This window comes from Dromiciops gliroides, chromosome 1, assembly GCF_019393635.1.
Source record: "Dromiciops gliroides isolate mDroGli1 chromosome 1, mDroGli1.pri, whole genome shotgun sequence".
Lineage (NCBI taxonomy): Eukaryota > Metazoa > Chordata > Mammalia > Microbiotheria > Microbiotheriidae > Dromiciops > Dromiciops gliroides.
The window spans coordinates 273,103,718-273,117,322 of record NC_057861.1 but is presented as its reverse complement, the minus strand read 5'-3'; positions in this window follow the sequence as shown (position 1 = coordinate 273,117,322).

The following is a 13,605-nucleotide window of genomic DNA, read 5'->3' as shown; positions in this document are numbered from 1 at the left end:
GCATTATTCACAGCAAAATTTTAGGTCCAAGGTAATTAATTTCCTCCTGCTGCTCAACAAGAGTCCAACCTCTTTTTCCCATTTTAGTTAGAGATTACAAGGTATTTTTCATATAAGGCTAAACAGATTTTTTTTTCTTGGTCTAGGCCTATGATTCTGTTGATATAGGGAACTAGTAATGAAGAAATGGTCTTTACCACTACACTCCTCAAATAATGCCTCCAAAGTCTGTTCTCGACTCTCAATTCTCTCTTGGTCTTTTTCTCTCACGGCTAATGGGTGTTTTGCCAAACCCAAACCTGAATTTCTTTCACTATTGTCCTACTCACAGGCTATTGAATTGTGCTGACTGGATCCACTGCAAATGTGTGTTATTTAATTTCACCTGGGCCCTCTTGGCAGTAAGATAAGCCTTTTACTTTTCCCTAATTGATTCTCTGTTGCCCTCTCCGCAGTCAATGACAGTTTCAAACTTTTCTTTCCTTAAGATTCCTCTATCACCCCTTCCCTCACCTCAGCAGGATAGTTCACCTCCTAGCTGACAGAGAAAATAGAGGTCATCATGAAGTCCCTCCTCACCCTGATTCTCAAATAAGATTATATATGTAATATATTATGTGTGTAAGTATATGTAGATACATACACACATATAATACATACACATATGCATATATAGTTATTTATACAAATTAAAGGACTATATAAAAGCTAGTGATTATTATTTGTAAATCCCTTGATATCTCTCATTTTCTCTTCTTTTACTTCAATCCCTGTTGAATAGGTAGCCATGGTTCTCCTAACCACCTAACTCCTCCTCCGCCTCCTTTGCTGTGTCTCATTATCCATGTCTCACCCCCAACAGTGGGCATGCCCCAAGACTTTCTCTTGGGCCTTCACTATTTCCACATTCATTCTCTCTCTGTCTCATACACACACACACACACACACACACACACACACACACACACACACACACACACACATCTCATTAGCTCCCATGGGAGCTAATGTAATCAATCTCTATGTAGATTGGTTTTGATTATTTGAACAACCCTCTTTTATCAATAAATAAAATTTGCCTCTATTTTTTATTCCCCTTATAAAAGCAAATGACAAAAACAAAAAGCAAATGACAGTTGTACAGGTATGCTACCAGGATGTGACTGTAACAAACAATACCCAAAGTTGTTTCAGTGTGCCAGACAACTGGAGAAACAATGAAACACCTGTATTCTCTGCCCTCTTAGCCTCAACTAGGCCTTGCTTGGTTCTTGTGCATGGCCTTTTGAGAACGGAAAGCTTGAATACAAAGGGGCCAACATGGTAGACAAGCCATATTTCAATCAAAAATGCTCCTCAGTTTCCTCAAGCTCCCTCAACTGAACCTGCCATTCTGAATGAACCGGAACTTAATGAACTACCTTCTGAGGGATTGTTCTCAAGACATAGTTTCTGGGAATGGAGTGGGGCTTTAGATAAAGTAGGTGGTATACTAGAAAGAATGCTACACCAGGAGTCAAGAAGACAACTTCAAATATTATTCCAGATACTTACAAGCTATATGACCCTGAGTCAATCACTTAAACTCTCTCAGCCTCAGTTTGTTCATCTGTAAGAGAGTGATAACATAGTACCTCCCGCATATATTTGTTGTATTAAATGAAATATATAAAACACTTTGAAAAAGTGAATATTGGGGCAGCTAGGTAGTGCAGTGGATAAAACCCAGGCCTGGATTCAGGAGGACCTGAGTTCAAATCCAGCCTCAGACACTTGACACTTACTAGTTGTGTGACCCTGGGCAAGTCGCTTAACCCTCATTGCTGCACCAAAAAAAAATTTTAATAAAAAAAAGTGGGGGCAGCTAGATGGCGCAGTGGTTAAAGCACCGGCCCTGAATTCAGGAGTACCTGAGTTCAAATCCGGCCTCAGACACTTGACACTTACTAGCTGTGTGACCCTGGGCAAGTCACTTAAACCCCATTGCCTGCAAAAAAAAAAAAAAGTGAATATTATTTAGGTTAAAGCTTTTCCCTAAGAGATATAGCCAGCTATCAAAGATGAATGAGCTGCTAGCACAATGTGCTTTCCACATATCCAGAATTATCCAATCCCTGCATGAAGACATGAGAATTAAAAACCATGATGTTCTAATTCTCTCTCATACATGTGTATATGCACGTATATACATATAAATTTTATATATATATATATAGGTATAGGTTTATGTATACATGTATGTATGCCTTGGGTTGTATGTGTGTATGTTATGTACATATGTGTGTATGTATTTATAATTTTTAAAATATCATCCAAGGCTCCAACCTAGTCTCAGGAATAAGGAAGTAGGGTATACAATATAACTTTTCCACAAATCTAAATTTAATTAAAACAGATACCCTGTCTAAAGCTGTTTGGGCTTGTACAAAAAAATTAATTATTAATAACTATAACTATCCTGGGAAATTATATATAATTGGATTTATGAAAAATTATGATTATATTAGAAAAATTATAATTGGGCCGTAAGTCCCTTCGTGGTCGCCATTCAAGTGTTGGAATATTTTAAATGACTAGCCTAATTTGGGGGGCCGAAGCTGACTGGAGGACCAATCTGGGACTTGTGACTATTTGGCTATCTGACTTCGTTAATTTAATGTGGGCCGTTTATAAAGTTCTACCACACTGCTCCCAAACTGATAGACTAAAGATTAAGAAGCCTCTTAACCAAATAATCAAAGCAGAGTTTATTTATGAGATACTATTTAAAAGTAGGAATACAGGGAAATAAAGTGTACAACCTGACTGCTTTCCTGCGGTCTCTTTCCACTGTGTCTCTTGTCTCTTTCATCTCTTTTTTGCACCTGCTGCTCTTCAAACTTCTTGAATACAATAAGGGCCTTAGCCACCTCCGGCCTCAGGGCACGTTACACTTTCCCTGGTTTGTATTAGGGCCTGTAACCTTGTCAGACCTGGCTCTCCTTTTCGGAACCGAACTCTCCTCCGTCCTTGTCTGGGCTCCCCTCTAGTCGGCTTCTCTCCTAGTCCGTCCTTCTCTAGTCTGTCCCCCTCCTTTTTTTTTTCTAGTCCATCTCCCTCTAGTCTCCTTCCTTTTGTCCCTCCGGCTCCTTCTTTTCTAGTCTGTCTTCCCCCTAGTCTCCTTCCTCCTCTAGTCAGCCGCCCCCCCCCCCAACTCCCAGCTCTATACCTTTTCTTCTCTCCACTCAAATCTCGGGGCTTCCTTCGCCCCCACAGACCAAGTTAATCCACCAGCCAGAGCTGCAGCTGGTGGGGGGTGGGGGGTGTGCTCTCGAGCCTTATGCCTCAGCACAGGCCATCCGGGATCCTCCAGATAGCTCCGCTCAGGTCGGAGCTGGGGGCTTTTTTTTTCCCCCCAGCTGTCTGTTTCCTCAACTGTAAAATGGTTGGAGGTGGGGACGTTATGAGGAAATCACACTTAAACCAAAATCAATGTGTTATTTGTCTTTGCCCAGTGTGATGGTTAAAAATCTAATTGCTATGTCTAAAACTCTAATGTGTGGTATTCTTAAATTAGAAACTCATAGCACCAGTCTTTGGGCATTAAGTGTTTATTAAAGTATATTAGGGGTTAGTAAAGAGAACACATGGAGAGAGAAAAGAGATCTGTCTACTCTGCCTACTCAGCCTGCCAACCCGTGGTTCCTGAACAAAAAGCAAGATCTTCAGTCTCCTAGAGCAGAAGCTCTCTGTGGGACCAGAAGAGGGCAGTCTCCACACACACAGCTCCAAGCTAATTGGCTGGTCCATTGATTGGCATGACTTATAAGCAGTCTATGAATAGCCATAACTTCCCAGATGTCAGGCAGTTTCTGGAGGCCGATCACATGCTTTCTCTTCAGAGTGGAGCTACCCTGGTTCTCACAATGTCTTTCTCAGCAGGGTGGTAGTGCTCTGATTCTCAGACTCCCCCCTGTGCTTCATGAAGAAACATAGTTTCCTTACATGAAGCAATATTAGAGATGCTTATGACTAACAAAGTAAAGGGAATGAAAAAAGAAAAATTGAGCGCATTAACAAAGGCTAAAGGGGGCACTCCCCTTTTAGCAGATGGACATTACAAACAGAGAAAAAATAAAGGGGGCACTCCCCTTTTAGCAGATGGACATTACAAACAGAGAAAAACTAAAGGGGGCACTCCCCTTTAGTAAGGGGACATTACAAACAGTGTATACAAAGGGGAAAAGGAAAACAGGAAAATGTCCATTTAAGTCTTTGGAAGTCATTTCTCAGATGATTCTTGGGATGTCCTCTGGGTGTAGTTGTGAAAAATTAAACCATACAATATCAAGTCTGGAAATATTATTCTCCCATATTTTAAATTGTTTTTCCAACTGATTATTTGATCAAATTATATGTTAAGGGTTAAAATTCTAGCTAGTCTGTCTAAAATATCTAATGAGTGGTCGCCAATAAATTATAAACTTTAGCAAGAGTTAGACTTTTAAGCATTTATTAAGGAGAATAAGAATTTGGTAAAGAGAGAGAGAAAGGCCTAGATTCCTCTATCTATTAAAGGGAGAGCACATTTCTAGCTCCGCTCTCCACCAGAGTCCCAAGGAAAGAGAGCGAGACTGAGCGCCAGTCTCTTCCTTCCTCCTCCCACTCGCCCGCGTCACTTCCTCATGCCAAAGAAAAGACTCCTGGTCTTGCCCTCAAAGACCTTCCCTTCATGGGCGGAACTCTTCTACAGTAAGTCTCCAGCAGGTGGCGTCATTCCAAGCGTTACAGTTATAAAGTATTTCCTTGGTAAATTGATTACCATGACAAGTGTAAATTAATTCTAGAAATACTATTTTTACTTTAAAAAAGTTATTATTTGGAATTGTTGCATATTGTATACTATATTGAATCAAAGCAAATTCAAATTTTTTGCAATCATCCTCAATTTTTAAATCCATATGAGACTCAGATTATGGGAACTTACCATTTAAGACATTAATTGCCTTCATTCTGAGTTACCAGATGCCAGTTGGCCAAGATGACAGCCAATCACAAGAGGAATAAATACAAGAACAGACATTGAACTGTCACAAAAGGGGAGACACGCACGAAGTCCAGGTATTGCACTGCCTTGGGAAAGGCCAAGAGAATGGCTATTGGCAAGAGTCTAAGTTGGCTTCTTTTGGTTTAATTTCTTCCCACATGGCACTGGCAGCTGGGCTATGCCATTTCATTGGACACCTGACTTCAATTCCCCCTTCTATATGCCTGATGTCATGGACATCTCAATCCTATGCATCTTATTAAACCCGACTCAGTTTCTTTTCTGTTCTTTTATGGTAACCCCCATAATTATCTCAGGTGTCATGATAAATACAATGTTGGATTTGGCCTTGACCTCTGCTACCAATTATATTAGGTCCTTTAATTTCTCATAATGGCATGAGGATAATTAGGCAGATGATGCAAAAAGTGATGAAACAAAGATAAAAATTATTTTCTAAATGAATATCATAATTATCTTAATTCTCCACAGGGGGGAGTGTAGTAATATTAAGTTTTAGAGAATGTTTCAATTTTTGTTTTTATTATATGTTTCGTGCATAACAACTGGACAATAATTATAAAATCTCTAAAAGATTCTGATTTTCCTTAGACGTGTTTTTGAGAACTCTCATTGTTTGATTTGATTATTGGCAAAGCTACTTAAAATTGCATTAAACTCAGTTTGTAAGAAAATTTCCCAGCTGATTACCACTATCTGAAACACCTGAGGGATTTTACACTCACACTTGAAACTCTACAGCTGAGACTTGTTAATTTACCATCAGCATCCACACCTGAAAGACTTCCTTTCCACCACTACACCCAGAGGACATCCCAAGAATCATCTGAGAAAAGACTTCCAGAGGCTTAAATGGACATTTTCCTGTTTTCCTTTTCCCCATTGTATACACTGTTTATAATGCCCACTTACTAAAGGGGAGTGCCCCATTTAGTTTTTCTCTGTTTGTAATGTCCACCTGCTACAGGGGAGTACCCCCTTTAGTTTTTCTCTCTTACATTTATTTTTATAAATAAACCCTGCTTTGATTATAAAAGAGGCTGTTTGCTTATCAATTTGGGAGGAGGAAATGTGGGGGAAAATTTTAAATGGCCCTAACAGATTGGCTTAAGAAATTAGTAGCAGTCAGATAGCCAGCCAGTCAAAAGTCAACAGATTAGGGGTGGAGCCAAGATGGCGAAAGAGAGACATTAAACACACAGGGCTCCTGATTCAATCACCCCAAAAATAGCAATAAAAGAACTCTTGGGGCAGAAAAACACACAAAAATATGGGCTAAGAGTTTTCTCCAGCTATAGATAGATCTCAGGGGGCCACGCTGGGCTACGAATAAAGCCTAACCCAAAATCAGGCCAACACACCAGATACCCACCAGAGGAATTTGCCCCAGTGCCTCTGAATAGGCTGCAGCACCGGTATCTTCTGCAAGTAGTGGGGTAAGTGCAGGGGAACCAGTGGACTGGGGGGAAGGATTCGACTGTCCCACACCAGCGGGCAACCAGGAAGAAATCCTGAGCGACTGAAGGCCCAAGTGGGGCAGGGGAGCAGGGGAGAAGACTCATCAGAAGCTAAGAACCACACCACACAAAGCTTTGCTGGTTGGCTGCTTAGTAAGTAGGCCTGAGGTTATCTCTGGACCTGAGAACAGGCCGGGTGAGATTAAAACCTGCCCCCCCAAACCAAAAAACCTGGGACCCTCTGAAGCTGGGAACAGGAGTGGAGCCGAGAAGCAGCCCCACCCCCACCCCCCCAGTGGAAAGTTTAAAATCAAATGAAAGCGAGGCCAGGCAGGCTGAGAAGAAGCCCAATCATCCCCCAGGCCATGCTGTAGCTTGAATAGTGTGTCCCGGAAGCAGCGCCACACTTTAAGAAAAAGTTAAAAGGGGCAGCTAGGTGGCGCAGTGGATAGAGCACTAGCCCTGGATTCAGGAGGACCTGAGTTCAAATCTGGCCTCAGACACTTGACACTTAACTAGCTGTGTGACCTTGGGCAAGTCACTTAACCCCAACTGCCTCACCCCAAAATAAATAAATTTTTTTAAAAAGTTAAAAGCCAAAAAATAGTAAGCCAGGATGAGTAGGCAGAGAAAGCAGAAGACCATCAAAAAGTCAACAGATTAGGGCCCAGTTAGCCAAAATATTCTTACAATTGATTGAGGAATGACTGAATGTCAGAGAAGACTATTATATTTCTTACCACTAAAAACAATAATATTTGGGATTCAGAAGAACTTTTATGAATTGGCACAAAGTGAAGTTAGTACAATCAGGAGAACAATGTATGCAACTACAATAATGTAATGACACTCAAGGAAAACAGTAATAAAGGGTAGACCAATTATGATTCACTTCCAGACAATAAATGGTGAAATGGAACTCCCTCTCAGATAATTGGGGAACAGTGGTTAAGGAATATGATCTATGACACAATATTATGATCAGGAAATGACCAGTATAAAAACAAATGTGATTGATACAACAACAACAAAAAATTGCATAACACTAACTTGAGAAGGGAGATGGCACTAACAACTGGGGCATCCCAAAAAGCCTCATGTAAAAGGTAGCTAAGCTGAACTTTGATAGATGCAGGGAATTCTGAGGCAGAAGCCAGGGAGGAACACTAGAGGAATAAGGGGATTGTCTGTACAAAGAGCCAGAAATGTAATGCAAAGTATCAAGCAGAGCAAGTAGTTCTTTTTGATTGGAATTTAGAGCCTATTAAATAATAAGAAAATTGGGGCAGCTAGGTGGTGCAGTGGATAGAGCACTGGCCCTGGATTCAGGAGTACCTGAGTTCAAATCCAGCCTCAGACACTTAACACTAGCTGTGTGACCCTGGGCAAGTCACTTAACCCCAATTGCCTCACCAAAAAAAAAAAGAAGAAGAAGAAAATTAACACACGTGGAATAAATATTCAAAGATAAGCTAGAAACCATGTTAGGAAGGGTTTTAAATGTGACAATGAAGATTTTCTCTAGAGGAAATAAGGAATCACTGAAACTTCAAGAACAGTATCAAACTGTGCTTTAGAAAGATGAATTTGGCAATTGCTCAGGGACAGACAGGAAGTCAGTCCAGTTAGGAAGTTGTTGTAATAGCAATAGCATGTTACTGTGTACTCCACATACAGCTTCCTAATTAAAGTTGGGTGTTAAAGTTATTTAACTGAATAGGCTTTTAGCCTCACTTATATTTCTAACTATTAGTTTTCCATTTTTGTTCAGTGTGGCTGGTCAGGCTGAGGCCCAAGGGCTAGCAATCCTCACTAAGTCTTTTCCTGCCCTCATGGTTTGCCTTGGATTCATTGCCCTGGGATTGCCTCTCTGATTAATGGGGAAACTAGGCACACAGCATCTTATTTCCAAAACTTATTCATGTTCCTGAGTAACAATTCTGTTTGGAAGTTCTAGTCAGTAGACTTGTCCCATAGTGAGGGAGGAAGAAATATTTTTAAAGTATCCAGAGTACAAACATAAATCAAATCTACAACAGGTAATTCTCTTTCCTCAGAGAAAAGGGGAATGCTAAGCAGTAAAGAACAGAATGATTATGATGTTAAGAGGCTAATATTCAAGCTTTGTTGTCCTTTTTACAACAGATCTTCTAATTAGCTATTTGATATTTTACCTCCACTGACTGGATCAATTCCAAGAAGGATGCATTGTTCTTTCCAGATCTCTCTCTCTCTTTCTCCACCCTTTTCTCCTCTTACTATATGTGTCTCTCTCTTCCTTTCATCTATTCTGCCTCTGCTGCTACCCTGCTGCTTGGAAAGGTGAAGATGCCAAATGCCTTTTGAGATTTCACAAGACTGCATCAAAAAAAAGAAAACCCAAGAGATTTTTTTTTGTGGGGCAATGAGGGTTAAGTGACTTGCCCAAGGTCACACAGCTAGTGAGTTTCAAGTGTCTGAGTCTGGATTTGAACTCAGGTCCTCCTGAATCCAGGGCTGGTGCTTTATCCATTGTGCCACCTAGCTGCCCCCTAACCCAAGAGATTTTTAGGAAGGTCACTGTAACACTTGTTTTTGGTATGAAGGTACAGGGAGGTGGGGCGGGGCAGCAGGGAAAAGGTAAGTTTACCGAAGAGTTCTCTAAGGGTAAAAAGGAGCAAAGAACCAGCAGGCTAACTTCTGGTAAACTTTGCCTACTTCCCCACTGATGTGGGTTGCAAAAACAATAGAAAATCTGTTGACAAGAAAACCCTATTTATCCTCTTCAATATCCCTCAATCACGACATTCTTTCCATTTCTAAGGCCTCCATTAACTCCTTCTAGATTCTTTGTAAGGTTTCTTGTCTCACTCACAGAAGTAGGAATCTGGAACGATCATGAAGCTCTAATTGGGTTTCCTCGTTTCCACATCACCTGTGTGTGAAAGGGCTTCATCTTTTTCCATAGAGAACTCCTTGACCCTTGGTTGTTTAAAATGGGCCTTGTGCAAGAGAACTCTCCTTATTAAAACTTATGTAACAACCCAGCCATATCACTGATCACTCCTAAAGAATTCTGGGGGCTAAGTGAGGGAGGAGTCAATTAGTGAGGGCTTCTGGAGGTGGTGAATGTGGAACTGGCTTTAAAGAAAATGGAAAGACTGAGATAGGTGTGGGGCAGAAGAGAAGACTTTCTCCCTATATATGTTTATAACAACATGAGTGTGTTACTATGTGACTCCCTTCCACTCATATATCCACAATCCTAGTTCAGGCACTGATTACCTCTTGTCCAGAGTAGTACGATAACCTTCTAAAGAATCATCTCTGGGGCAGCTAGGTGGTGCAGTGGATAGAGCACTGGCCCTGGATTCAGGAGGACCCGAGTTCAAATCCAGCCTCAGACACTTAATACTTACTAGCTGTGTGACCCTAGGCAAGTTACTTAACCCCAATTGCCCCGCAGGAAAAAAAATGATAAAATTAAAAAAAAAAAGAATAATCTCTCCACATTCCAGTCTATCCTCTACTCAGCTGTCAAGATGATTTTTCTGGAGTATGGGTCTGACCACAGTCACCTCCTTGCTCAGTGAGCTCCAGTGGCCTCTGATTACTTCTTTTATTTATACAGTACTATCTTTATTTAAAGTTTTGAGTTCCAAATTCTATCCCTCTCTCATTGCCTCCCTCCGTACCCTCCCCTCTCCCCAAGGTTGCAAGCAATCAGTATACGTTATACATGTGTAATTATGTAAAATACTACTTCCTATTGCTTCTAAGATCAACTCTAAAGCCTTCTGTGTGGCATATAAAATTCTTTATACTCTGGCTCCTGCCTACCTTTCTAGCCTTCTTAAACCCATCCTTACTCCTTTTTTAATTTGTTTTTTTAGGCAATCATGGTTAAATGACTTGCCCAGGGTCATACAGCTAGTGAATGTTTGAGGCTTGTCCTTCTAACTCCAGGTTCTGTGCTGTAATGATTGGAATGACGCTACCTGCTGGAGACGTACTGTAGGAAAGCCCCACCATGAGAAGAAGGCATCTGAGGGCAAGCCATGTGGCTTTTCTTTGGCATCAGGAAGTGACATTTGCTTGTGGGAGGAAGATGCCATCCAATCACAAAAGGAATACATGCAAGAGCAGACATTGAACTGTCACATGAGGGGAGACATGCATGAAGTCAAGGTATGGCCGAGGGAATGGCTTTTGATAAACGTTGAGGTTGGTTTCTCTTGGTTTATTATACCTGGCTTCTATGCCCCCTCCTATATGCCTGATGCCATGGACATCTCAATCCCATGCATCTGATTAAGTCTGACTCAGTTTCCTCCAATATATTCGGTAGCATGGACATATAGTCCATCCACCTATTTTAAGCCTGGCATACTGCATGGACAGTATATATTGCTCAAGTGTGGGGATGATCATATCCCATCATTTCTCTGTTCTTTTGTGGTAACTCCCATAATTATCTCAGGTGTCATGATAAATACAGTGTTGGATTTGGCCTTGACATCTGTTACCAATTATATTAGATTCTTTAATTTCTCATAATGGCATGAGGATAATTAGGCAGATGATGCAAAAAGTGATGAAACAAAGATAAAAATTACTGTAGTAATATTAAGTTTTAGGGGACTGTAGTAATATTAAGTTTTAGAGAATGTTTCAATTTTTGTTTTATTATATGTTTCATGCATAACAACTAAGATTCTGAATTCCCTTAGACATGTTTTTGAGAACTCTCATTGTTTGATTTGATTATTGACAAAGCTATTTTAAAGTTGTGTTAAGCTCAATTTTGTAGGAAATTTTCCTATCTGATTACCAGCATCCACACATCAACCCCTGAAAAGACTTCCATTCAACAACTACACCCAGAGGACATCTCAAGAATCATCTGAGAAAGACTTTCAAAGACTTTAAATGAACAGTTTTGTTTTGTTGATTTTATTCCCTTCTGTTGTTATGTACACCATTTATAATATGTATTCTCTGCAGAGGCCCTCCCTCTGCAGGCCAGTGTCAAAGCACCGGTTCATGAGGGACCGCCCCTCTGGACAAACTTTCCCCTTTCTCCCTTTTCTATATCGTTATTAACATATTGTTTGTTAGCATAGGGTATTATATTCTGTTATTTTTGACTGTTTCATCAAGGAAACACCCCATGTTTCTTGAAGAAACAAAGGGGGGACTGTAATGATTGGAATGACGCCACCTGCTGGAGACTTACTGTAGGAAAGCTCCAACATGAGGAGAAGGCATCTGAGGGCAAGCCATGTGGCTTTTTTTTGGCATCAAGAAGTGACATGTACTTGTGGGAGGAAGAGGGGTCGAGGCTGGTTCTCTTGCTCTCTTTCTTTTGGACTCTCATGGAAATTGGAGCTAAAATGCACTCTCCCTTTGATAGATGAATCTAGGCCTCTTTCTCTGTCTCTTCACCAAATTCTTATTCTCCTTAATAAATGCTTAAAAGTCTAAACTCTTGGGCGGCTAGGTGGCGCAGTGGATAGAGCACCGGCCCTGGAGTCAGGAGTACCTGAGTTCATATCCGGCCTCAGACACTTAACACTTACTAGCTGTGTGACCCTGGGCAAGTCACTTAACCCCAATTGCCTCACTAAAAACAACAACAACAACAACAACAAAAGTCTAAACTCTTGCTAAAGCTTCTAATTTATTGGAGACCACTCATTAGATATTTTAGACAGACTAGCTAGAATTTTAGCCCCTTACAATGCTTAATCCACTGTGTCACCTAGCTGTCCCTCCCCTTAATTCTTTCTACATACTATACTATAGTATATATACTTCACTGAATATAGTATATATATATATATATACTGCTCCATTGGCCCATTTGTAATACCTCACACAAGACCTTCTATCTCCTTTTTCTACAACTTTTCAGCTGCCCTCCATGTCTGGAACTCTGGTTCCTTACCTCCACCTCTCAGTTTCCCTTCAATACTCCACTGAAATACCACTTCCTACAGGGCCTTTCCGGTCCCTCAGCTACTAATGCCTTCCCTTCCCAGATTATACCCCATTGACTATTATGTTTATAATTTATATGTATATAGTTTCTCACATGTGATTCTCCTCCTCCCCAATAAAATGTATGCTCCCTGAAGGCAGGGATTGCTTCTTTTTGCCTTTATCACCAGCACAATGTCTGGCATGTAGTAAACATTTAATAACATTTTTTTTGACTGATAGGCAGGAAAGTGTATGTGTGTGTGTGTGTGTGTGTGTATACACACATATTGTGAGTGAGATTTTCCCCATCCCTTAGTTATAAGAGATTTACATAGTTATAAGTGATTTGATTAAGATAATAATCAATATATTAACTAAAAAATTGTGATTTATTATATTTAGATATTGTTATATTTAGATTACATAAGGTCAAAAGGTTAAGTCTTTTCTCATATTTCCTAATTTTCCAATGTCAAGCATTAGGTAATATCACAAGATCTAGCAGTCAGCAATGCTATATTTTAATAATCACGAGTGACATACTTTTCTATAAAGAGTTCACGTTACTGACCAGTGGCCTGACAATGACCCACCCTATTGTCATCATAATGCCAACATTTATGGTCATTTAGGTAGTTCCTCCTATTTCCTAAGAATATGTTTTAATTTTAGAAGTACAACTAATGATATAATGCTGTACAAATGTAAATTTTGGAAGGGTATATAAACCCATGGATTGTGTAATTCTGGGTCTTTCAGGCCCAATGCCTGGATGACTGGATTTATTGGGAGGCTAAAACCTCTCAATAAACCTATTGTAGGGGTATATGTGTGTGCATATATATATATACATATGTATATATATGCACACACATATATAATAGCCTTCCCTGCATCTCTAAGGTACTGATAGCAACTCTACTACCTGATTTTTTTTTCCCTCCAGCAGCGTACAGAAGACATAGAGAGGAAATAAAGTGTGATTTTAAAAATCTAAATTGTGTGGTCACCTTAAATTAGAAGCTTTAGCACCAGTATTTGGGCATTAAGCATTTATTAAAGCATACCAAGTATTCACATGGAGTTCAGAAAGTTAAGAAAAGGCCTATCTAGCCAAAAGTTCCAGCTGGGTCAGGTTCT